This window comes from Lacerta agilis, chromosome 2, assembly GCF_009819535.1.
Source record: "Lacerta agilis isolate rLacAgi1 chromosome 2, rLacAgi1.pri, whole genome shotgun sequence".
NCBI classification, from domain to species: Eukaryota; Metazoa; Chordata; class Lepidosauria; order Squamata; family Lacertidae; genus Lacerta; species Lacerta agilis.
Genome location: NC_046313.1, coordinates 33,844,678 through 33,867,782, shown reverse-complemented (window position 1 = coordinate 33,867,782; position 23,105 = coordinate 33,844,678). Strand labels below are relative to the sequence as shown.

General features: G+C 40.5%; 1 protein-coding gene across 10 annotated transcripts in view; it reads left to right on the top strand.

Annotated features, from left to right (window-relative positions):
* The first annotated feature begins 2,770 nt into the window (after positions 1-2,770).
* Positions 2,771-23,105, top strand: part of TNRC6C (trinucleotide repeat containing adaptor 6C) — a 113,077-nt gene continuing 92,742 nt past the window's right edge. For 5 of the 10 annotated variants that reach the window (XM_033139447.1, XM_033139442.1, XM_033139446.1 and 2 more), the window contains exon 1: positions 2,773-4,314. The gene's annotated coding sequence lies outside the window, so the exon portion shown is untranslated. Of the gene's footprint in view, positions 4,315-19,629; positions 19,709-23,105 lie in introns of all 10 variants that reach the window. The other 5 variants (XM_033139443.1, XM_033139440.1, XM_033139437.1 and 2 more) reach the window with 3 other exon arrangements.

Below are 23,105 nucleotides of genomic sequence, written 5' to 3'. Positions count from 1 at the left end.
AAAACCATCTGTTATAACAACACAACTAATAACAGGCAAGACATGAAGCATGGTATCAGCAGTAAGACCATACCCTATATTTGTACCTGAAACTTGCATGAATAGATGTGTTGCAATCTAAAACTTAACAGTGTGGAGGCTAGCCATATTTTCCACAGATGAGGTGCCACCACTGAGAAGGCCCCCACCTCTTATAACCAACATCCACATGACTTAATATTTGACTATGATCAAATTGACAATTTGCCCGGCTAATTGACTGATATACCAACTTTACTTTTAGGGTCCTCAGCTCTCAGCCTCCTTACCTGCTGAGTATCTCTGCAAATGAGTTTTCCCATGTCAATCCTTTGCGAGATCCTTTTCAGTCAACTTGGTCCTTCACAGATGCTGGATTGTTGGCAGCTTTCTGTGAGATCTTAGAATGTTTGTGAGAAATGAAGCCCAACTGAAGCCTGGGGGTGGAGTGATGCAGGCAACAAGCAGCTGTTTTAGCCCATTTTATACTGATTTTATCGTTTAAAGCTGGACACTCAGTAATGCAGATTTTTCTTTTTTGCCCTTGCAACTTTGTAGTCACCGTCTTGTTTTGATGTAGGTGTCCATCTTTATGTGTACTGCTTGTGTGTTTAAAAGATTGTTTGTTCATACTTAGGGGTTAATTGAGGAAGGGAACCAAATTTATGTCATTGAGACTTGGTTGCTTATTAATTAATATGAAGCAAAAGGGCATGATCTATGGCTTCTGGCAATAATTTACATCCCACTTAACAAGTTTAGGTTCTTGATGCAAAAGCAGCCAGGAGTTTGAACCTATGGATGCAACTTGAGAAATACATGCATTTCTATAAAACAGGGAGACACAGAATGATCTGATGCACTTCCACAAGGCTAGATTTACACAGTGGATCTAATAAATTTCCAACAGACTTCTCCTTACGTGCTTGCCTGGGTCATACAGAATCCATAGCATAGGGTGCATTCCATTGCAGGTGCATTTCCCTCCCTTCCTTACAACTGTTACTAAACATGCCAAGCAATTCACAGTGATGTATTGGTGTGCGGGGACGCGTGCACACACACATGCACAGCTTGTCTGGCACTGGCACATCCTGCATTGGCAAGCTCAGTTTGTTTTTGTTTTACTAGCTGTTCTTGCAGCCCTCTAGGGATCTCAGATGGGAGTTAGTTTCCTTTCTCAGCAATGGTAGGTTTTGAAATTAGATTTGTCTGGTGTCAGGCTGTGACCCTGATCTTTCTATTGGGGTGCGACGGGACATTTAACTAGCCACTAAACTGTAAGGGATAGGAACTCTTGTAAACAACAGACTATGAAAAAAAACAGCCAAAGCAATTGGTTGGCTGTCAGGCAGGATAACAGAATGTTGGGGGGCATGCTGTCATTATCTCCCCCGCCCCATATATTTTATTTTGACATCACAAAAGCTTGTCTGCATGTCTGGAAACTTCAGCAAAGTGTACTGTGGGATGGTTTGTTTTGCATCAATAGCTCTGGGTTTTGAATTTGCATGGGTGTTTTTTTAACACCCCCCTCCAAATCCGCTATATCACATCTGTCTCTGTGGCCATTGTTTTGTGGTGCTGCCATGGCACAGCAGCATGGATGCAACACTTCACAGTGCCACCATAGTACAAAAATATGGATTGAAGGCAGTTTCCTATGAACCTGCTTGATTTTTTAAATTCAGGTTCCTGCCACATCTATCACCAAATCAGAACCTCTCCATGTTCACAGTCTGCACCATGAACATTACTGCTGCCATAGTGCAATATTATTGATCTGTTTTTGCACACAGCAAAGCTGTCAAGTGCACATGCTATATTATGCTGCAGTTCATGGGCACAGATGTGATCTCTTGTGTGGTAATTTAAAAATATGTACATTTGTGAGGGATGCTTTATGGTCCTTTTTTTTTATGAAGATGATGAAGCAGTCGGTGGGTACAAATAGGTCCGGATCTGTTGGAATTCCATAGGAAAACACAGACGACACATGTCCTGTGGCATTCCCCAGATCTCTGACTTTTGCAGGGCAGTCTGTATGCACCAATGTAAGCTTTAATTTGATGCGGGGGGGGGGGGGCGGCGGCGGAATTTTGTGTAAAAACTAAGCAAATTCATTCGTTTTCATTCAGAGGAGCCGACTTGTACCCCCCCAATCTTTCAAAACAGCAGCGCCAGGTTTCTGCAGAGCTAAAAATAACAACAGCAATATACTGAAACAGATGCAATTCAAGCGCAAGCTAGCCGAGTATTATGCATATAGGTAGATAGCTAGAAACCCCAGTGCTATGTTTTCCCGTGCAAAATTCCCACAGCAAAATTCCCCATCATTTTCATTCCAAGCCTGTGCTTTTTTTTTCCACCTGCAACGCGGACGGACCGTATCTGATAGCTCCCTCCGTGCAGATTAGGTAACACACAAGATGGACGGAAGAGAAAGCCAGGGAGGCGGAGGGGGGGGGGCGCAGCCAGCAACAGGGAAAGGCATCAGCTCCGACTCTCAGGCGGACGAGATGAGAGCGAGGGAAAGGCGGAGCTGCGGGACTCCTGCCGTCACGCCATTGGCTCCCTTCCCCGTCTCATTTGCATGTCTCAGAGCTTTCTTTTATGCCTGTTCCCCCAACCGCCACGTGACTTGAGCGGCGGACGAGACTTCCTGTTCGAGGTTGGGGAGGGGAGGAGGGAGTAACTCTCGCGTCTCCCTGCCCCCTCCCCCCCCCTCGCGCTCCGTTGTGGTCTCGCGCTGCCTGCCTGGCGGGGCTCTTGTCAGTTAGTAACAAAATGGCTGCGGTGGCAGCAGCTCTGCTCCTGAAGCGGAGGACAGAGGCGGCGGCGGTGGTGGTGCAGGCGGCTGCTGCTACTGCTGCGAGGAGGAGCGGGGGGCCGGCCCGGCAGCATCACTGAGCTCGGCGGCATCGCCTGTCCCGCCAGCGGCCCAACCCTCTTCCCCTCCGAGCGAAAGCTCCGTCCGAGGAGCCGCTCCTGCTGCCTCCACAAATCCCCCGTATCTCTCCCCCCCCCCCAGGACCTCTCTCTCTCTCTCTCTCTTGAGTCCCTGTGGAGGGGAAGGAGAGCGAGCGAGCCTGCTGGATCCTGCTACTGATTGGGTGGATCCCACTGGGAGAGAGCCTGACGGACCTCCTTATGAGAAACTCAACGGCTGGATCGCCCTGGGATCCGTGGATCCTGACCCTGTGAGAAAGAAAGAGACTGGATTTCGCCTTCTTTTCTGGATCCACCTATGTTTGGCATAGCTGGGTGGATCCCCATGAGAGAGACTGGTGGACCCCCTCGTCAGCAAGAAGCTTATCTCCTGGATCCTTTTAGGATCCCTGTCTATCAGAGAGACTGCTGGACCTCCCTTCCTTGGATCCACATATGAAAGGCACAGCTGGTGGATTTCCCTGGCATCTGTGGATCCTTGCCTTCTGAGACACTGCCTGGATTGTTCTCCCCCTTGGATCTGCCTGAGAGAGACTGCTAGATCCTTTTCATGCTTGTGTTCCACGTCTCTCCTCCCTTTTTAGAGAGACCGTACTGGGTACTTCTTGTTTGGATGTGAGACTCTTCTGGATCCCCCGTGGCTCCTTTTTGTTTTTCCTAAGCTATTCCCCTATACACTTCTGGATGGGTACAATTTTCTCCATTTTAATTTGCACTTTTGAAAAAACAAAATATTCATATGCTCATCCATATAAACTGAGAATCTCCCAAACACATATTTTTAAAAGCTGTGTTCTGATCAATTAGAAAGCATAACATTTTTCACTCTCACATCCCAACAGTTCATTTTTGCTGCAACCACGTACATTTAATTTTAGAACAAAATTCCGTGTGCAAAACTCTAGCTGGGGACTCATAACTGCTAGTTCTGCTTCACTGGAAATAAAAAAAAATCTTTTAAAAAAGGACCTGCATCTGCTGCACTTCTCTGGGCTGGAATCAAACTGGAGCTTTTAGCTCTTCTACTTGGATACTGTTGATTTCTTGTCTGGTTTCCCCAACCCCCTCCCTCCTCCTTTGTGGCAGGTTATTTTTGGTGGGGGTTTTTTTTATTGGAACGGGCATAAATATTAAAAAAAAACCCAACAACTGACTTTCTTGGCCGTGTGAGATTTTTTTCGTATTCAACGTGAAAAAATACGGGTACTTTTTGTAAGAAAAAGCATTAAAGAAAGAAAGGAGCACGCTAGTGAAACTCCCAGACGCCAGACAAAATATTCACTTGTTCTTTTTCAAGGAGACTGAGTCGAAAGCTGCCAAAGAGCCCCAGAAGGAAACGAAGCAAAGGTAAGAGGAGGGCCATTCCCTTCTCTTAATAAGGAGGCAGGAAAAGTTAAAAATGTAAAATACCTTTTAAGTAGTAAAGTGCATGCGGCTCCCCGTGCCATAAGTACAGAACAGAGCTGTTTCCTGAAGTGTTTTTTTTAAAAATAAAAATTGTGCTGTAGTCAGTAAAATAATAAATTTGTGAAGTGCTTTCTAATAATAAGCTATTATATTCAAGGACTAAAATAGACTTTGATGCCAGTTTTAAAAACTTCAGTATTTATCGGGCATATTTTGCATGTAGTTCCCTGAAAAAAATCCCATCCCACATCATGCACATGAGAAAATATGGAAAAGATAATAAATTATGGAACAGAATTAATCTTAAATTATATTAGTGTGTGCATGCTGTTGATAGCATCTCACATTACCATGTGATGCAATGTTTGGAAAATAGTGATAATTAGCCTTGGCAATTTGTCTTGGTTTAAGTGTAGCTAGAATGGAAAAGCTGATTGAATGTAACCAACTGGAGAAAACTTGAACTTCATCCTTGATTGCCTACAGTCAAGTATAAAAAGATGACTGGATTTTTTTTCAGTGTTTCTTTAGAATGTAGGCTTCTTTTGTGTATATATTATTAAGTTCTTTGCTGGAGTAAAATATTTTAGCATATTTTTGTGTCACCAGTTTTTCCTTTTATGGTAGCAATGATTAATGGAGCAAACCATCAGTTACTAACGTATCAGGGTCAAAGTAGGATTTCAGTGTGTGCAAAATTCTGCCTGTGCAATTTTTATTAAAAGTATTTGGAAAACCCTCTGCTTCATTTGCTTCAAAGGCTAAACTTGGAAGTGCAGTAGTCCATGCACAGAAGGTTGCTATGTTTTCAAAATATAGAAAATGTTATCTATGGCTCACTTAATTCAGAATGCCTTGGTAGATATTTTAGTTAGTCGCTTTATAAAGATCAGTCTTTAATTTTAGTTTAATGTCCTCTGTTGGAGAGTTTGTCTCCATTTAAACTCTGTATGTAATAGATACAACCCATTGTTTTGTTTTCTAAGTCAGGGTAGATGTATCTACTCTGTAAATAAGGTAGTAGTGTTCATTAATTTCAATAATTCTACTCTGAATAGGATTAACATTAGTGACCACCCAATATTTCCATTGTAATTTTGGCACATGTTTATAATATCCACTCATTCTTAGAGGTATTGAAATGTGGGTGTGAGAGAAACCAAAATCCTAGCTGAATTGGATTATATAAAACAAGTAATTGTCACTTATTTTAGTGAACCTCATTGGATGCATCAAATTTTATGGGTAAATTTTTTAGATGCAGCAGATAAATGCTTAGCAATGCAAACATAAGAACACATAAGGAAGAAAGAAGAAGACAGCTGCAATAAACTATACAGTAGATATGTTTTTAAGAGCCCATAATATATTGTTATTATTTCTACATAGTGAGACTCACTTCTGGCTTGTTTTTCTATGTTTTGTGTGGCTGTCAAGATACACATTTAGTAATTATTTAATTTTCCTCATAATCCAGATAGAGTTGAACAGTTTGTCAAGGGGTAAAGCTTATGATTTAATGTCTCCCCCATAGCTGATTATTGGAATTTCCAGTCATCATCTGACACCCTCTTCCTTCTACCCTTTCTGGCTACTGATACCTAACTGTGAACTTTGATACCAAACAGTGTATCAGAAATATTTAATATTCCCTTCACAGCTATAGGCATGTTTTATTCATACAGTTATTTTCCTGTTATCTGATATTATCAATTTTCAGTGCAAGCATTTGGTAGCTTTCAGTTTTCTGTATAGCTTCCACAGATGTCTTTTGGTAGAAAAGGTGGAAAACACTTGTTTTTTTAAAAACCATTTGTGTCTGTTCTATTGCTTTTTTCTTACTTTTGTTAGTTGGTATAGATTTTAAATGCAAATTTTACTTACCTGATGATAGTTTGATGTCCTAGAGCATTAGTAGTAGCAAGTTATGATGCTTTCTACTTTTGTCACCTGGGACATGCATGGATTAGTAAATAAGGTACATTATGAAAGATAGATTCCTACTAATGCCGTAACCACAGCAATTATGATGCATTCTGTGAACTCCTTGTCAGAGATGCTTCCATTGCAAAACTGACTATTGCGCTGATCAAAAAATGAAATGGGCTGAGTGAGCACTAGGACTCATAAAGATAGCCCTTTCAGTGCATAGGTGGGAAAACCCAACATGTTTTCCACTATCCATGCATTCTGAAAGAGAAAATGTGCAAATGACAGGAATGGAACCTTGAGTTCATGGTGAATAATGCAACGGAAAAACCTTAACCTAGTATGCGGCAGCTGTGAAAAAAGCTGGTTGTATGCAAGGGATCATGCCTTTACAATATATGGTGTGACCACATTTGGCATTCAGTGTACGGATTTGGTTGCTGCTTCTCAAAAGGATGTTGTGGAGCTGGAAAAAGGGTAGCAAGCAAAATTATCTGGAGGCTGGTGCGGAGAAACTGTATTGAGAAGTATCTTCCTCATACTATAAGTATGGGGGTCATCCTATTAAGTTAAATGGTGGGAAATTGAGGCTAGACAAAAGGTAGCACTTCTTCAGACAGTGCATAGTTAAAGCTATAGGATTTGCTTCCACGAGATCTGCTGATTGCCAACTTAGATGGCTTTAAAAGGGAACTAGATGAATTTATAAAGGGTAAGGCTATCAATGGCTGCTAGTCATGGTGGCTATATGCTACCTCTAGGATTAGAGGCAGATTGCCCCTGGATACTAATTGTTGGGAAACAGTGGGAGAGGGCTATCTTCCTCATGTCCTGCTTGTGTGCTTCTCATAGGTATCTGGTTGGCTGTTTAGGAAATGGGATACTGGACTAGATAGGCCTTTGGTCTTATATAGCAGGGCTCTTCTTATGTCAACAAGCAGGCCATAAAACACTTTAATAGTGCAGCCTTATGCATGTTTACTTTTATACTTCAGTCACATTGATTACTCCAAGGGAAGTGAGTATAGGATTACAGATGAAAAGCACGATATTAATCCACATAGGATTTATTTTTGTGTCCTTACACAGTGTGATTAACTGTAGAATCTTCAATACCTCATGTATTTCTAAATAGTATGCCAGTATTAGTTTGTTCTTCAGCGATGTGGGTGTTAGCTCATCGAGGGCAGGTGTCCTAAGCCATCAGTCTGAAGCTATTGTGTATCCTTTTTCTGATTGGACTGTTTGTCATGTCTTTGGGAAATGCATATCACATTCTTCTGGAATAGGTAGTGAAAGCTACTATACAGTGGGATAGATGAAAGACAAAGAAATGGGCTATATACTTATCCTATGTTGACCAACATATTAGACACTTGTCTAATAAGATCACTAGCTAGTAGTTCCTGGTGTTGACCCTCATATTAGGCTCCTTCAACATATATTCTACAGTAACAGCAAAAGGGATCTTCATTTTGAAAATAATTTCCAGACTAACCACCTGAAGGCTAGACCCCAGGTATTGTTTGGAAGAGGTCCTTTAATCACTTTCACCTAGCAATAGCATTTTGCCCTGTTGCTAAGAAAGAATTGGGTTTTATAATTACTTTTGTGATTCTTGATTTATTCCTGAAGTTGGAATAGATGTATGCCTTTGGTGATGGTTATTAGCCCTCTTGGGCAGCCACAATATTAGGATAGTAATTAAACATTTTAACATTTTGTACTATTTTAAATATTAAATTCCTTTGATATTCATTATATCATAAATTGGAAAATCACATGATCACTGTAGAAGAATCATATGCCCAGCAACATAGGTTGTGTGCAATTTTGTTGTAATCTTTTAGTCAGATATTTTAGCAAGGTGTAACACTCCATCATGAGAAAAAATAGTATCTTCAAACTTGTGTTTGAAGGTATTACAAAACCTTTTGTATGTGAAAATAGTCAATCTAGGAAAGAATAAACATTTTTGAGTCTTTTTCTCTGTACTTCTATTTTAAAATGCAAACAGATTTCCATGTGTAGGGAATTCAGTTTTATTTATAAGCAAAATGGTTGCCATAGTGATTGCCAGTTTTGGAACACTTACAAATCTAAAAATGTAGCCTTTAGAGATCTACCTACTAAAACATCAACATGAATTTTTTTTGGCACTCAGAATGTTAATGGCATAAAAATAAAGCTGCTGTGTGTGCGAGAATGGATAATACTTTTAAATTACATTTAGGTAGTTCTATGCAGCTGGTCTTGTAGAGATAAATATGCACTTTTCCCAATGCTGTCATCTGGCTCCTTTCCAAAACAAGCTGGAGGAGGAGGTCAGGGGTGGGGCAGACTTCTACTTCAGCAAAGGAAGGCTTTCAGATGGAAAGAATTGCTAGAGAAAGTCCCTATGAGAACACTGCAGACTTAAAGCTTAGCTCCCACCCCGTTTCTATTCACACAGGGAGATATGCTAATTTATTTGCTTTCTGAAATCTGTTACAATATTTCAGACAAAATCATTTCAAATGTGTACATCAATACACATTCATTAATCTGCCAAATTTCCCCATCTAATATGAACTATAGAAGATTGTTGCTTTGTTGTATGACCGGGATTCTCATTCTTTACCCTGGAAGCTGCTTTTGGCTTGTGATGTTTTATTTATTGTTTATTTTTAGAACCCGTTTAAAATTCAGATTACAAGATAATGTCATATTTGGAATATTTCCCCCCTGGTCTTGAAGCTGCAGGAAGGAGTTCATCAGGCCATTTAGCAGTAGAGATGAATGATAAGAAACCTCTTAAGTGCCCGGTGATGATGTAGTCTAGCCAATTTTGTATCAGCTGTTACCTTCTGGTGATAATGGGTAGAGGTTTTCAGTAGCTTTATAAAGACATCAGCCAGGTCAAAAGAATTTAAAGACCCAATATATTTTGCTGAATTGCAATAAGCTATGGCAATAACAAATTTAATTACAAAACTGGCTTTCAATTGTTCATAATCTTTGTATTTAGAGGATAAATATAGCAAGTTGTGGAAACAGATTAGTCATACCTGCTGTCTTCTATCCTGCAGCCCATTCAGAAACATTCTAAATTGAAGGACTGTTGCATTGTTGGCTGTGGAGCTTGCTTTAAAGTATGTGTGCACTGGCTAAGATCGAGAGAGCTCCCATTTATGTGTACAAAGCAGTTGTTCACATGCAGAAGGAGGTGACCATTAAAAAAAATTCTGGTGGAACCTTCCCATTGCTCATGGGATGCTGCTCCAGAGGACTTGTGATCATTGTGGTGGGTACAGAGGACTGCTGGAGAGCAAAGCTAGAAGTTGTGCATGTGTGCATAATATTCTGGATATTGACCCATATTGTGAGTTAAAAGCAATCTTATCAATTGTAAACATTTCCACTCAGAAATATAGAGTGCACAAACAGCTTCATTCTCAAGTAAAAAACAATGTGTATTTTATGAGATTTTTTTTAATGGTTGCTTATTTCTTTAATCTCGTTAAGCCTTCTATAACTCTAGCCTGTTTTTCCCTTGCTCTCTCTGTGGAAACCTATTATGGACTGTGCCACATGTCAGCATGTGATTGCTTGATTTTTATTTTAAAAATATATTTGCATCAATAACATTCCTCCTGAATGTTCATTTGGGTGTGGTTTCGTATTTTAATAATAGATGCAACCCATGCACAAACTTTGACCCATGAAACATAAAGTGTCTGAGACAGTAAAGGCTAGTTACCAGAGCCCCTCTTGTTATATTTTACAGCTGTGGGGGGCTTAAGAGAGTGAAAGCAGTATCTGTGCTACAGAAGTGATGTTTTATGGCTGGCTGCCCAGATTGTCTAGCTTTGCACACAGCTCTGCAGTTTGTCTTCAGAGGGCTGGAGGGGTGGAATGTATTCTTAATAAACAGCCTCATCTGTACAGAATTGCATTTCCCCATTTCAAAAAGGGGTCCTTTTTCCAATCTTCATTTTTATTTAAAAAGTTGTAGTTTAACTACCCAATATTAAATTTTGTTTTAAAACTGGCTGTGCTACTGTTGCTCAAATATCGTTTTAGAAAGACTGCTCTCAGAAACAATGTTAGTTTCAACCCCCCCCCCCACTCTGAATAAGATTCCTAATTGGTTTGAATAGCCCTAAAAACAATATTGTTGTAATTGCCACCTTGCTATAACTGCCAGGACAGTAACCCCCTCTTCTCCATCTGCCTTGCTCCTGTGGCATATTGTAGTCAAGGAGAATCATGCACATGGCATACCAATATATCTATAGCAGTCTTTTGTTGGTAAATGTCTGCTGACCTCTGTTCCCTTGTGTCTGATCATGGCTCTTGTCTCTCTCACCCCGCTCCTTAAGTTGGTATTTCCTAATATATTCAGAGCTGAATTTTTTTTTTTAATTGTAGAGGGAGCTCTTCAGGAACAAAAGCAAAAGTAAAATTGGCATCATTCACTTGGTGCCCTTGCACAAGTTCAGGGCTTTTGATCCATCAGGAGGTGCCCAATAACAGGGAAAGGGAGCAGATTGCCAGTCCCCCACCCTCTCGACCTTTAGTATCCTGCCCTGAAAATCAGTTGTGAAGGCTCTCCTCCAGAACTGATTTTCTGGGGGATGCAGGTGGGTGTTATTGTTGTTTTTTATATATAAAAAAGCAGAATTCCTCTCCTCCATGGACTCTCTCTCTTGTCCTGACCCTACAGCCATGTATTTTGAAGTTTTAGGGGTAATAACGTTTCATATGCTTTATGAATTCCCTGAAGATGAATCCTAAGGAAAGCAAAAGCCCAATAATAATAGGGGATTGTTTTATTGACCCCCAGCACTGGTCCCCACATTAAAATTCCTCCCTGGTCCCCCTACTGGCCTTGCAAGACTAACTTGGCCAGTTAGTCCTGGCAATCCCACTGATGTTTTTTATGCTGTTTTTTTAGCTGTTTTTTAAGTTGTTTTAATCATTGTCTTATGTTTATTGTTAGCCGCCCTGAGCCCAGTTTTTGGATCGGGAAGGGCGGGGTATAAATAAATTATTATTATTTTGTTGTTCAGTCATTCAGTCGTGTCTGACTCTTCATGACCCCATGGACCAGAGCACGCCAGGCACGCCTATCTTTCACTGCCTCCCGCAGTTTGGCCAAACTCATGCCAGTTGCTTCGAGAACACTTTCCAACCATCTCGTCCTCGGTCACTCCCTTCTCCTTGTGCCCTCCATCTTCCCCAACATCAGGGTCTTTTCCAGGGAGTCTTCTCTTCTTATGAGGTGGCCAGAGTACTGGAACCTCAGCTTCAGGATCTGTCCTTCCAGTGAGCACTCAGGGCTGATTTCTTTAAGGATGGATAAGTTTGATCTTTTTTGCAGTCCATGGTGGGACTCTCAAGAGTCTCCTCCAGCACCATAATTCTAATGCATCAATTCTGAGGCTCCAGTACTTTGGCCATCTCATGAGAAGAGACGACTCTCTAGAAAAGACCCTGATGTTGGGAAAGATGGAGGGCACAAGGAGAAGGGGACGACAGAGGATGAGATGGTTGGACAGTGTTCTCGAAGCTACTAACATGAGTTTGGCCAAACTGCGAGAGGCAGTGAAGGATAGGCGTGCCTGGCGTGTTCTGGTCCATGGGGTCACGAAGAGTCGGACACGACTGAACGACTGAACAACAACAACAACAATCAATTCTTCGGTGATCAGTCTTCTTTATGGTCCAGCTCTCACTTCCATACATTACTACTGGGAAAACCATAGCTTTAACTATTATTATTATTATTATTATTATTATTATTATTATTTATTCATTCTGCCACATGGAAATAATATGCTGCCACCTGTGCAATTGGAGGGACAAGACAGCACATGTGCACATACAATGAGGAGTGCTTAAGGGAGAAACACATGCCTTCCCTATCAATCTTGCTCATATTCTTGAGGGGACCCACACATTTTAATAATTTTGGATACTATAAATTGCTGTTGGTTCATCATGGTTTACCTTGAGGAGTGCTAGTGTATACCTGTGAAATGTAACGTCTAACACAGTACAGTGGTACTTCGGGTTACAAACACTTTGGGTTAGACTCCACTAACCCGTAAGTAGTACCTCGGGTTAAGAACTTTACCTCAGGATGAGAACAGAAATGCGCGGCAGCAGCGGGACGCTCCATTAGTTAAAGTGGTACCTCAGGTTAAGAACGGACCTCCAGAATGAATTAAGTCCGTAACCAGAGGTACCACTGTATTCTGTTTTCCCTGTATATTTTGCATGAGTTGTTTTTGTGAAAGGAATGGGAAGGGAAGAGGAAAGCAAGTTTGGAAGCAGCTGCTGCTCCACCACTGGTCAGTGGATGGGGCCATGTTGGTGGTCTTCCTCAGAGGCAGGAAGTGTGGTTTCCCAATGGCCCTTGGTGCCATGACTGATGGCAGACATCATTGGTAAATCAGTTCAAACTTAGGTTCTGTGTTAGAACTGCATATAATAATGGGAGACTGCAATGAAAAAGTGGTATAGGAACCCAGCTTTATGCTCTTCTGGTTTCACTATTCTATACATCTTCGTCTAGAACCAGACGAAGGTGATTGCCACTCTTCCACACCAAGCGTAGTAAAGTAGCTTCTCAACTAGATTAGGATAAGAAGTTTCAAACACGTCTGTATAGTGAGGTGTACTAGAATTCTTAAATAATGCATGTTATAGGTTGTTTTGATAATTCAGTATAGATGCTGTTAAACTGTGGAATTAAAACTGCACCTTTTAAATGCTACTGTAATCAAAAGAAAACAAAAGAGCAGTATTACGTAGAAACAAGAAGGCTTAATAGAAATAAAGAGGATTATGAAGCAATTTAAGCATTACAACTTCAGATGGCATCAAGGTTGGATGGTATGCTAATCAGTTTTAGCTTTTTACCAGGTAAAATGATGGTTTTATAACCTTTAAGGGCTCAGCTTTCTCATTAAAAGAAAAACTTTGACAAACATGCACAACATGTGGAATCCGACGTTGTTTAAGTTTGCTTCCCCTTGTGCATTGGGACTTCACCTCTCATCCCTGTACAGGTCTACGTGTGCTCCCCAAATTTCTTTGGAGGGTTCCCCCAATCATCTGAAGAATGTTTTCAGTGCACATGGAATATTGCACGGGGGAAGGTAAAGTCCTGTTGTGCAAGTTGGTTCATTCTACTTAGGAATAGACAGTTTTGGTTACAAGCCTATATTGGCATTATTGTATTTGGGCATGTATTGATAATGAGCTTAGAAAGGTAGTAGTAAATGAAAAATGATGTAAAACTGCACAGTGTGTAATATTTATGACTTAAGATAATGAATGTCTCTCTATTTGGCTTGATAGGTTGCCATGAAAGCTGTACCTTTGGAAACTAGCAGATTTGAATATAATTAGATATAATTAGATACAAATTACTTTACAAAAACATCAATACAGAATAAAAAACCCTCCTCTGTACTAATGTTTTTGTATAGTCATTACGTTTTTCAAAGGCACAGATAATACCACAAATGTTTCTACTAGCCTGTGACCATTTCATTAAATTTGTAAAGTACAAGTGTACTAGAATGCTCCATCTACAGCCTGAAACATAGTTTTCATTGTTTCTTTTGGAATACACGTGCAGTAATAATAATGGTTGGCATTCAGTCACCCGTTTTCCCAAAGACAGTTGCTTTCATTGCATTAGAGGCTTTAGGGATGGCTTGTTGGCATGTACAACCACTGTTCTAAGAGGGAACTGGAAAACTGCTGTATGCACAGTTTTGGATTGAATATCTTATTTTAAAGCACTCAAATTGAAGCAGTGTGATTCAAATGAACCTTATTTTATATCAGTGGGGATGTAAGCAAATGCCTGATGAAATCCATGGCCTTGAAATCACAACTTAAATGTAAATATTGCTTCTTCTTTTTTGACTGATAGCATTGTGTTGGTAATGTGCACTTTGTAGTGAAATGGTACATATGCTCCCATTGTAGAGTTTGCCAGTCTTGGAATGATACCAATGTAGAACTTTTAATTTATTTTCTAATGGTTCTAGTTGTAAAAACATAAGGCAGTAGTGTATTAAGGTACACTGTACCTGAGTGTTGCAGTGTGGTTCATAGAACTACATTTAGTTTCAGAGCATGTCATACTGTATTGTTATAAAATAGTGATTGTAGTATTTCCATTTTCTGTACTTCATAAACAGCTACATTGGACTTCTGTTGGTGGAAAATGAATCATTTTAAATGAAAGCCATAGTTCCCCCTGATTTTTGAAAAAGGTAATGTTGAAGTAATTCTTTGGTAAAAACTAAAAAATCCACGGTTGGGCAATGTGTTTATTATGATCATCTAAAATGCTACACAATTGTAGCAAGCTTTTGAGTTTTCCAGAACTCCTTCTCAGAGGGGATGTTACAAAAGTAGGCTGGATGTTGTAGCCATGAGATCTGCTTAGACTGAGTTCCAAAACTGAGACTGCAAGCTGAGTATGTCCTTTCCAGGTGCTTCAGATATCAGGTTACACACCTAGGATTCTGGGATATAGAAGCAATGGCTAGTCTCTGGTTCTTAGAAAGTCTGGCTTGTAACTGGCTGTGTAGGAAGCTAGTAAAAGAGAAACATACATTGCTGTCTTAAATTTATTAAAACCAGGGATTAATTTTGGACATTGTAGTAGTTAAAAAGAGTAAATTGAAGCCAAACTGAATGGTATTACCTCTTAGTTGGAGGGGATGTAACCATCAAAATGCAAAGTCAATCTTCAGGTCATACACACAGAGGGTGGGATTCACCTAAAGAGTACCATCAGCAGAAGCCTTACACAAGAATTTCTGTTTGTGCAATGGGACTTTCTTCCCCCCCCCTTCCCCCATGCCCCTTATAATTGGCTGGTGTGGGTGTATGTCAGGAGAACCCCCAGAACAGCATACATGGGCAGAGGCGTGGGTGTTGGTCCATCTGGCAAGCTGAAATACTTGTGCAGACTGAACGCTCATCCTAGCATATGGGTTTGGAGCAAATCCGGCTATAAGTCTGACTTTACTATCTCATTAAACATGGGAAGTGCAGAAACTACTTCCCTAAAAGCCAGTCTCGTTGTTTTCAAATACAGTGGTACTTCGGGTTACAAACACCTTGGGTTACAAACACTTAGGGTTACAGACTCCACTTACCCAGAAGTAGTACCTCGGGTTCAGAACTTTGCCCCAGGATGAGAACAGAAATCGCACGGCGGCAGCAATGGGAGCCCCATTAGCTAAAGTGGTGCCTCAGGTTAAGAACGGTTTCGGGTTAAGAACAGACCTCCGGAACGAATTATGTTTGTAACCAGAGGTACCACTGTATGCTTCTCCTAAGGTGAGCAAATTACATATTTACATGGTGCCTTTTTAATATGCTTCATGTATTTTATTAAGAAAAAGTTGATTTAGCAAAATTAATGGTACATAAAAGAGGCTTGCTTACAGAAATACTACAGTATTCAAAAATTAGGTTCATGGATACAATTTGAATTTTCTTTTTTCCAAGTTATATAGCAGTGTGTTTCTATAAATGGCAGCTCATGGGTTCCTTTTTACAAGCCCATCTCCTGCATGTACCTTTTTTCTGAATGCAGGGGACAGAATGGATTATCTCTAAACTTTCAAAAGTTATTCATCTAGGGCAGTGTTTTTCAACCACTGTTCCGCGGCACACTAGTGTGCCGCGAGATGTTGCCTGGTGTGCCGTGGGAAAAATTGAAAAATTAACTTTATATATAGTCAATATAGGCACAGAGTTAAATTTTTTAACTTTTTTAAACATTTTCTAATGGTGGTGTGCCTCGTGATTTTTTTCATGAAACAAGTGTGCCTTTGCCCAAAAAAGGTTGAAAAACACTGATCTAGGGTATGTACTGTAAGGTTTGGTAAACTCATCTATATTGGGGCTAATACAGTATTTTTAGCTTACAAGAGTGCATTTCTTGTACTTGAATGGCTTAAGGCAGGATTAAGCAAATTTCATTAAAAAGTGCTCTTTGTGGATTTCAGCTTTCACCTGTATGAGAATAGTATGGAATGATATGATGGCTTCTCATCTCACATTAAAGAGCATTACTGTTTAGTAGCTATAAAATAGTGTTTCAGTAGCAGTTAGAGTCATTTGTATAAGCTACAAAGACAATGTTATAGAAAAGGGTGCCTTTCTGTTTGAGATTCAGTGTAGCAAGTACAAAGCACTTAGTATTCTGCCTCACTAGTATAACCACCATAATAACTCTTAATTCCAAGTATTTCTAAGTCCTCTATTTTGTCACATAAGCAAAAGTTTTCCCACTTAATCCCTCCCACTCCTCCTGATTTGATGTTTCCCTCCTCTTGAGAATCCCAGGACCCTTGACATTTCATTGTGTCTCTTGACTAGCTAGCCAGGGGTCTGAATTTAGAATTCTTCCCATCTACTTAATACACTGAATTCCATATTCACAATGCTTCTAACAAGTATGGATTTAGAAAACTTTTAAAGGGTCTGTTGAATTTACAAAAGAAGCTGTCAGTTCATTGAAGAGTTACTGCACATCTGCATCTCGGATGTTGTTTTACTATAATGTTAAGTGGGAATATATCGCAGGAATAAAATGTTCAAATTCTTTTGAAAAATCACATTTTCAAAGCAATCCTAAATTTTAAGCCAGCAGTTTCCAACCATTTTGTTCCAGAAACTGTCAACTAGTTTGGGATATGATATACAGTACCTTGTTCTGTGAAAGAACTGTTGTGCTTTTTAAAAGTACAACCAGTGTGGAATTGAGACCCATTCAGTTATGAATTTTTTGGGTAATGTGCCTAGTTTGCCAGTCCACAAGCCTAACCTACTAGCTACCTCCTCCTGGCACAGGTATTTTGCAAAAGTAGTTCAAGTTGTTCACTTCTGGTAAGAATGATTGCAAGTGCGGGGCGGGGCGGGGGAGACTAGTGCTTCTGCAGCAGTGTTAGAACCCAAGTGGCAGCAGATGTTAAGCTGAATATTGTGTTAGTTCACCCATAATGTCAAAGCATGGATTGGTACTATTTTAGGAGTGATTTCTGTGCTCACACTTTCCTTGTTTCCCTTGAGCACTGCAGTTCCTTCTCAATATTTTGACAAACCATAGCATGGCATTAATATCTAGATTGGCAGTCTGAATCATTTTCTTGCTTTTCAAACCTGAGTTTGATCCTGGAATGCAAGGTGAGCACAAACCATAGTTTTGTAACAGGACTGTGGTCTGATGTAAATTTGTGTGTATAAGGAGAAGAGGGAGAGGAGAGAGCATGTGAGCCCAAGACTCATTCCAAAGTGCCAAAAATTGGGCACACTTACATGTGGGCCAAGTTATTGTAGCAAGGCATCATGTAATCACCCCCAAACATCACTTGGGGCATTTGTGAAGTGGTGGTATATTTCAGTGGCATAAGGATGGGTCCCCCTCCCCTTTTTATTCTGGTTGTTTAACAGTCATTTCTTGATGGAGTAGTGATTTGCTACCTTTCACAATAATGGTGGAATTTTCAGTATTAAAGTCTTGATAGCGTGATTAGGGATTATGTTGAAGCAGAGACTGCCAATTGAATTACAAGGTCTTCCTAACTGCCAACCTGTGCTATTAACTTCATTGTTTTTAGCCTCTGTTATCCCAAAGTGAGAACAGAGGTGAGGAAATTATCTGATTATCCAGGAGCACTGTCTTCTTTTTCATTTTCTTCAACTGAGAGTTTACCCTTTGACTGTGTAAAAAATTCATAGCACAGAAAAAGCAAGATCAAGATTGCCATTCCAGTGAACTGCCCAATATATTCATGGCAGATACTAGGATCACTCAGTTTTCTGCTCCCTAAAGACCTATGATGTTTGTGAGATCTATGCAGGTCTGGCTCCAGAGCTTTGGGAGGCATTGCCAGGCTGCCCTGAATGGGCCCTGAGAGTCCCCAGTGGCTCCTCCAGTGCCCATTGCCACTTGGGCCCTTGTGAAGCCACTGCTGGTGGTGCCAACATCCTGCTCATGGGATTGCCTAGTTGGTTTACCTAACAGTGCTGCTCAGCTCACAGTCCATTACAGTGCTGCTGCTGGATAAGTGCACAAGAGGGTGGAGCAGTCATCAACCTTCCCTTCCCTCTTGTGGTGCCAGTGCTTCAGTGGGTCCTGGCTCATTACAACACCAGTGTTGCTGCTGTCAGGGGCTCAAGTGGCAGCAGGTATTGGTGGGGAAAGGCAAGGCTTCAAGTGACGATAGGCCCCAAGAGTGTGTAAGTTGTCCATGCTTATCTCTAGTAGCATTTTTCAACAAGTTGGTTTATATGAATGTTGAGCACATACTTGTGGTTGAAATTGTTGCTGCTGCTGTTGACTGCTTTTGAACAAACTTGAAGAGCCCTGCTGGACCAGGCCAATGGACCACCTAACCCAGCATCTTGTTCTCACAGTAGCTGATTTGAACACAAGAGCCCTCTCCCAGTAACTACCATTCAGCTATAGAGGCAGAACATTGGGGGGAAGGGACAACAAAAGAGAAGAATAGACAAGAAAAATGGGGGCTCTTTTCTTTCAGAGTAATACCAGTGTGGAAGATTCTAATGCCTCCCTTTTCAGTCCAAATATCTCTTTTAGTATGTATTTTTACTTAATCATTCCATGTTCATGCAAGTCTAGCTAACAGGCTTGCCCTTTATAACAGCTTCTGCATGGGAAAATTGCTGGAAATGAGGAATTTGCATTAGTTATGGCTCATATTGGAGCATGTGCATATCCACCTTTTAGCCATGCTACACACACACACAAAAGTACTTCTACGCCCAGGTAATCAGCTCCCTGCCAACCGTTTATAAATTTAGCACATTGAGCAAGTTTTGCATACATTTGTGGGGTGTGTTAAAATAATTTATTTAGCTCCCGTTGCTCTGTCCCAGCTTCTGCCAACCTAGCAGTTCAAAAGTAGATAACTAGGTACCGCTCTGGTGGGAAGGTAAACGGCGTTTCCATGCGCTGCTCTGGTTTTGCCAGAAGCGGCTTAGTCATGCTGGTCACATGACCCGGAAAAACGGTCTGCGGACAAAACGCTGGCTCCCTTGGCCAGTAAAGTGAGATGAGTGCCGCAACCCCAGAGTCATCCGCCACTGGACCTAATAGTCAGGGGTCCTTTACCTTTTATAGGGCTAGAACATTGATGCTGTACCCAGTCATAGATGCCCTGCCCCCTAACTATTGGGAGTCTCTTTCGAGCATAATGTGATAATATGTGTAAACTTTTAAAAAATGAAAACTGACATTCAGGAAGCTGGACTAGTCATCTATTGCTTTGTTTTTTTCAGAATTGTAGCATGGGCACAACCTCACCATTGACATCCTTTTGAAGAGACTCCAGTGTTCATCAGTGACCTAATTAATTGTGTAAGACTTTCTTCTATGTTGAGAAATCCCTCACAAGGAAGAGTTAACTCTCTTACATTGGAGTTACATTTCTTCCTCCTATAATATCCCTCTTTTCAGTTTAATTTGCCAAACTTAAACTATTCAGTCCGAGAAGCATTCTGTGCCAGCTTCTTGCCTCAGGCTAAACTTGTTTTGGAAAGTTTCAGGGTAATGGTTCAGCCATTTCAGAGGAAAGAGATGGGGGGAAACAAGCTGTTTTAGTGCTTCCATCTTTTGGCAGAATATACTGAAACAAAAAGAAAATTCCCTGAGAAAGCTTAAGTTTACAGCAGCTGATGCTTGGAACTACTGCTATGTTTCTTGATTCTCAGTAGGTATGACCAGATGTTAGGGTAGACATCAGCTATGAACATTCATGCCCAGTTTTCTTTTGGTAGTGCAAAGATAGTATGTCTTTCACTATGTATTAACAATATGTCTTGCTCACTGGATCCCAAAGAGGATAGCATATAGTTGGGAGTGATGAAGGAAATTTCTAGAGTGGTATGTAGATGGAAATGCTGAGAAGAGGCCAGGATTGCCAAAGCCAATAGCAGAAAGGGGATTATGGAATCAGTGGCCTACTAGTCAAAGTGTGGGATAGTGTGCACACACTCATTTTTCTTCCCTCTCTCATGTTGGGGGTGATGTCAAATAGTTGACTTACTAAGCTTTGTTGCAGGAGAGGCTGGGCAAAGGATTGGGTAAGAGTTGAATGTGTGATGTGATGGTTATAGTAGGAAGATGAAGAAGCAGGCTGGACTGCCAACTTCATCACCCCCTGCCAGAATGGCCAAAGGTCAGGGGTGATGGGAGTTGGAGTCCAATAGCATATGGAGGGCCACAGACTCCCCACCCCTGCTTTAGTGTAGACATCTCAGTGTGGTGTCCCATAATCAATATAGTGACATTTAATTATCCAGTTTATAGATACAATGCTCTATCCTCTCTGATTCAGACCTTCACAGGTTTACTGTGATATTGCTGTCATGTATTCTGCCTTGCTCATTTGTTATAGTGGAGGAGGCAACTTTCTGCCTGTAGCCAGTGCTCTTGCCATTGAAATGATTACCGAAGCCCTTGCATGTACACAACTTCCATGTCTGTATGCCAGTAGATTATAGCAGTTTAAACACCATTCTAAATCTGGTAGCATGGTAAAGCAGTTCACAGTTTCAAGGTACATTTGACACAACAGTGGCAAACAGGAAGGAAACCACCATGTTGTGGTCTCTTTCATCTTTCAGCCAATGCTTCGTTTCTGTGTTTCAAAATAAACAGAGAAGGAGGAATGTGTAACATATACTAGGGTTTTATCAATGCCTTTGTAATCACAATTCTAAAAATAACTTCATGAACACTGAAGAACCTTAAATATTATCCTTTCATTTCACTGCTAGATGATTACACATGGGATGTGTCTGCAGAAGCTACTGTTTGATAGACCACTTGGATATTCAGTTCTAATATTTCAAGCTTATTTAAGTGCATGTATTCAGAAATGCCATTGTGTAAAACAGTTATGAAAACTGAACTCTTTTTTTTTAAAAAAACAAAAGTATCATTTTCTGACTTAATTTGAGCTGCTTTAGGCTGCAGTCCTATACAAATGTACCTGGGAGTACTTCCAACTGAATACCTTAGAATTAAAAGTAAACTTCATGTATAGGATTGAGCTATTAAACTCAGAAATATATATTTAGAAAAAATAGTGTTTCATTGTGAATTACACTTATGCCTCATACTTATCACTAATACATTAATTTGGTGGTATTCAAATCACATTGTATTTTTAATCAAGAGGAAAATGTTTGTGGTTCTCTGATTAGCTTTGAGAGATTCTAATTTAGTAATGTTCTGAAGCTAGTTAAGTACTGCTTTAAATAAACAAATGAATATGTGTAGAGAAACTAACATTGGAGACAGTAGATCAGATCCTATAATATTCATAATACATTTTAATATTTGGTCATCTCTAGTGAAATATTCCTAGAATCATAGAATCGTAGAGTTGAAAGGGACCAAGGGACCCAAGGGTCATCTAGTCCAACCCCCTGCAATGCAGGAATGTCAACTAAAGCATCCAGGAACGGCTTAGGGAGCTGGGTATGTTTAGCCTGGAGAAGAGAAGGTTAAGGGGTGATATGATAGCCATGTTCAAATATATAAAAGGATGTCATATAGAGGAGGGTGAAAGGTTGTTTTCTGCTGCTCCAGAGAAGCGGACACGGAGCAAATGGATTCAAACTACAAGAAAGAAGATTCCACCTAAACATTAGGAAGAACTTCCTGACAGTGAGAGCTGTTCGGCAGTGGAATTTGCTACCAAGGAGTGTGGTGGAGTCTCCTCCTTTGGAGGTCTTTAAGCAGAGGCTTGACAGCCATCTGTCAGGAATGCTTTGATGGTGTTTCCTGCTTGGCAGGGGGTTGGACTGGATGGCCCTTGTGGTCTCTTCCAACTCTATGATTCTATGATTTATCCATGACAGATGGCCATCCAACCTCTGCTTAAAAACCTCCAAAGAAGGAGAGTCCACCACCTCCTGGGGGAGCCCTTTCCACTGTCAAACAGCTCTTACTGCCAGAAAGTTCTTCTTAATGTTTAGTCAGAATCTTCCTTTCCAAATACACTCAACTACAGCTAAAACTGAGGCATTTCCCTAATAAGTTAAAATTTACGTGAGCCTTCCTTTCAATTTAGATCTTTGTGAGAAGTCCTCTGTGTGCCCTATCTTCAGAAGTGACATACGTGGCTACTGGTGAGAAGGTCTTCTCAGTAATGATACCCTGGTTGTAGACTTCCTTCCTAAGACATGTTTATGTCATGCTTTTCTACTATTTTAGGTGTAAAGCAAAGGCCTGTTGACTTGACATGCTGGGTCCATTACCTAGTGCATTTTCAGAGATGCTGAACCTAAGGATGAAAAGCAAAGCTGTGATTAAATGCTTTCGTATCTAACAAAATAAGCAAGAAATCGCAGGTCAGAATAACAAAACAATGTGACAAACATTGGGCAAAAGATTCCTGCATTGCAGGGGGTGGACTAGATGACCCTCATGGTACCTTCCAACTCTACAATTCTGTGATTCTATTATTCTATGAATTATATCTATATATCTTTATCTGCAAAATACGAATTCAAGTCCGTGGGTGACAATCTTCCAACAGGCTAGAGTACTGTAAGATCTGATCCTTATGTGGATATTCAGGATCCATCTGTACACATATTCAGATCTAACTCTGTATTCTGCAACATTTGAAAGTCGCTTTCCAATGTCCAGCCCTAAGTCTGCAGCTTGTTTTGTAGTCTACTCAGGATTTGCTTGTCTCCAGTGTACATGAATTGTAATGATCCTTTACTGGATCTTATAATAC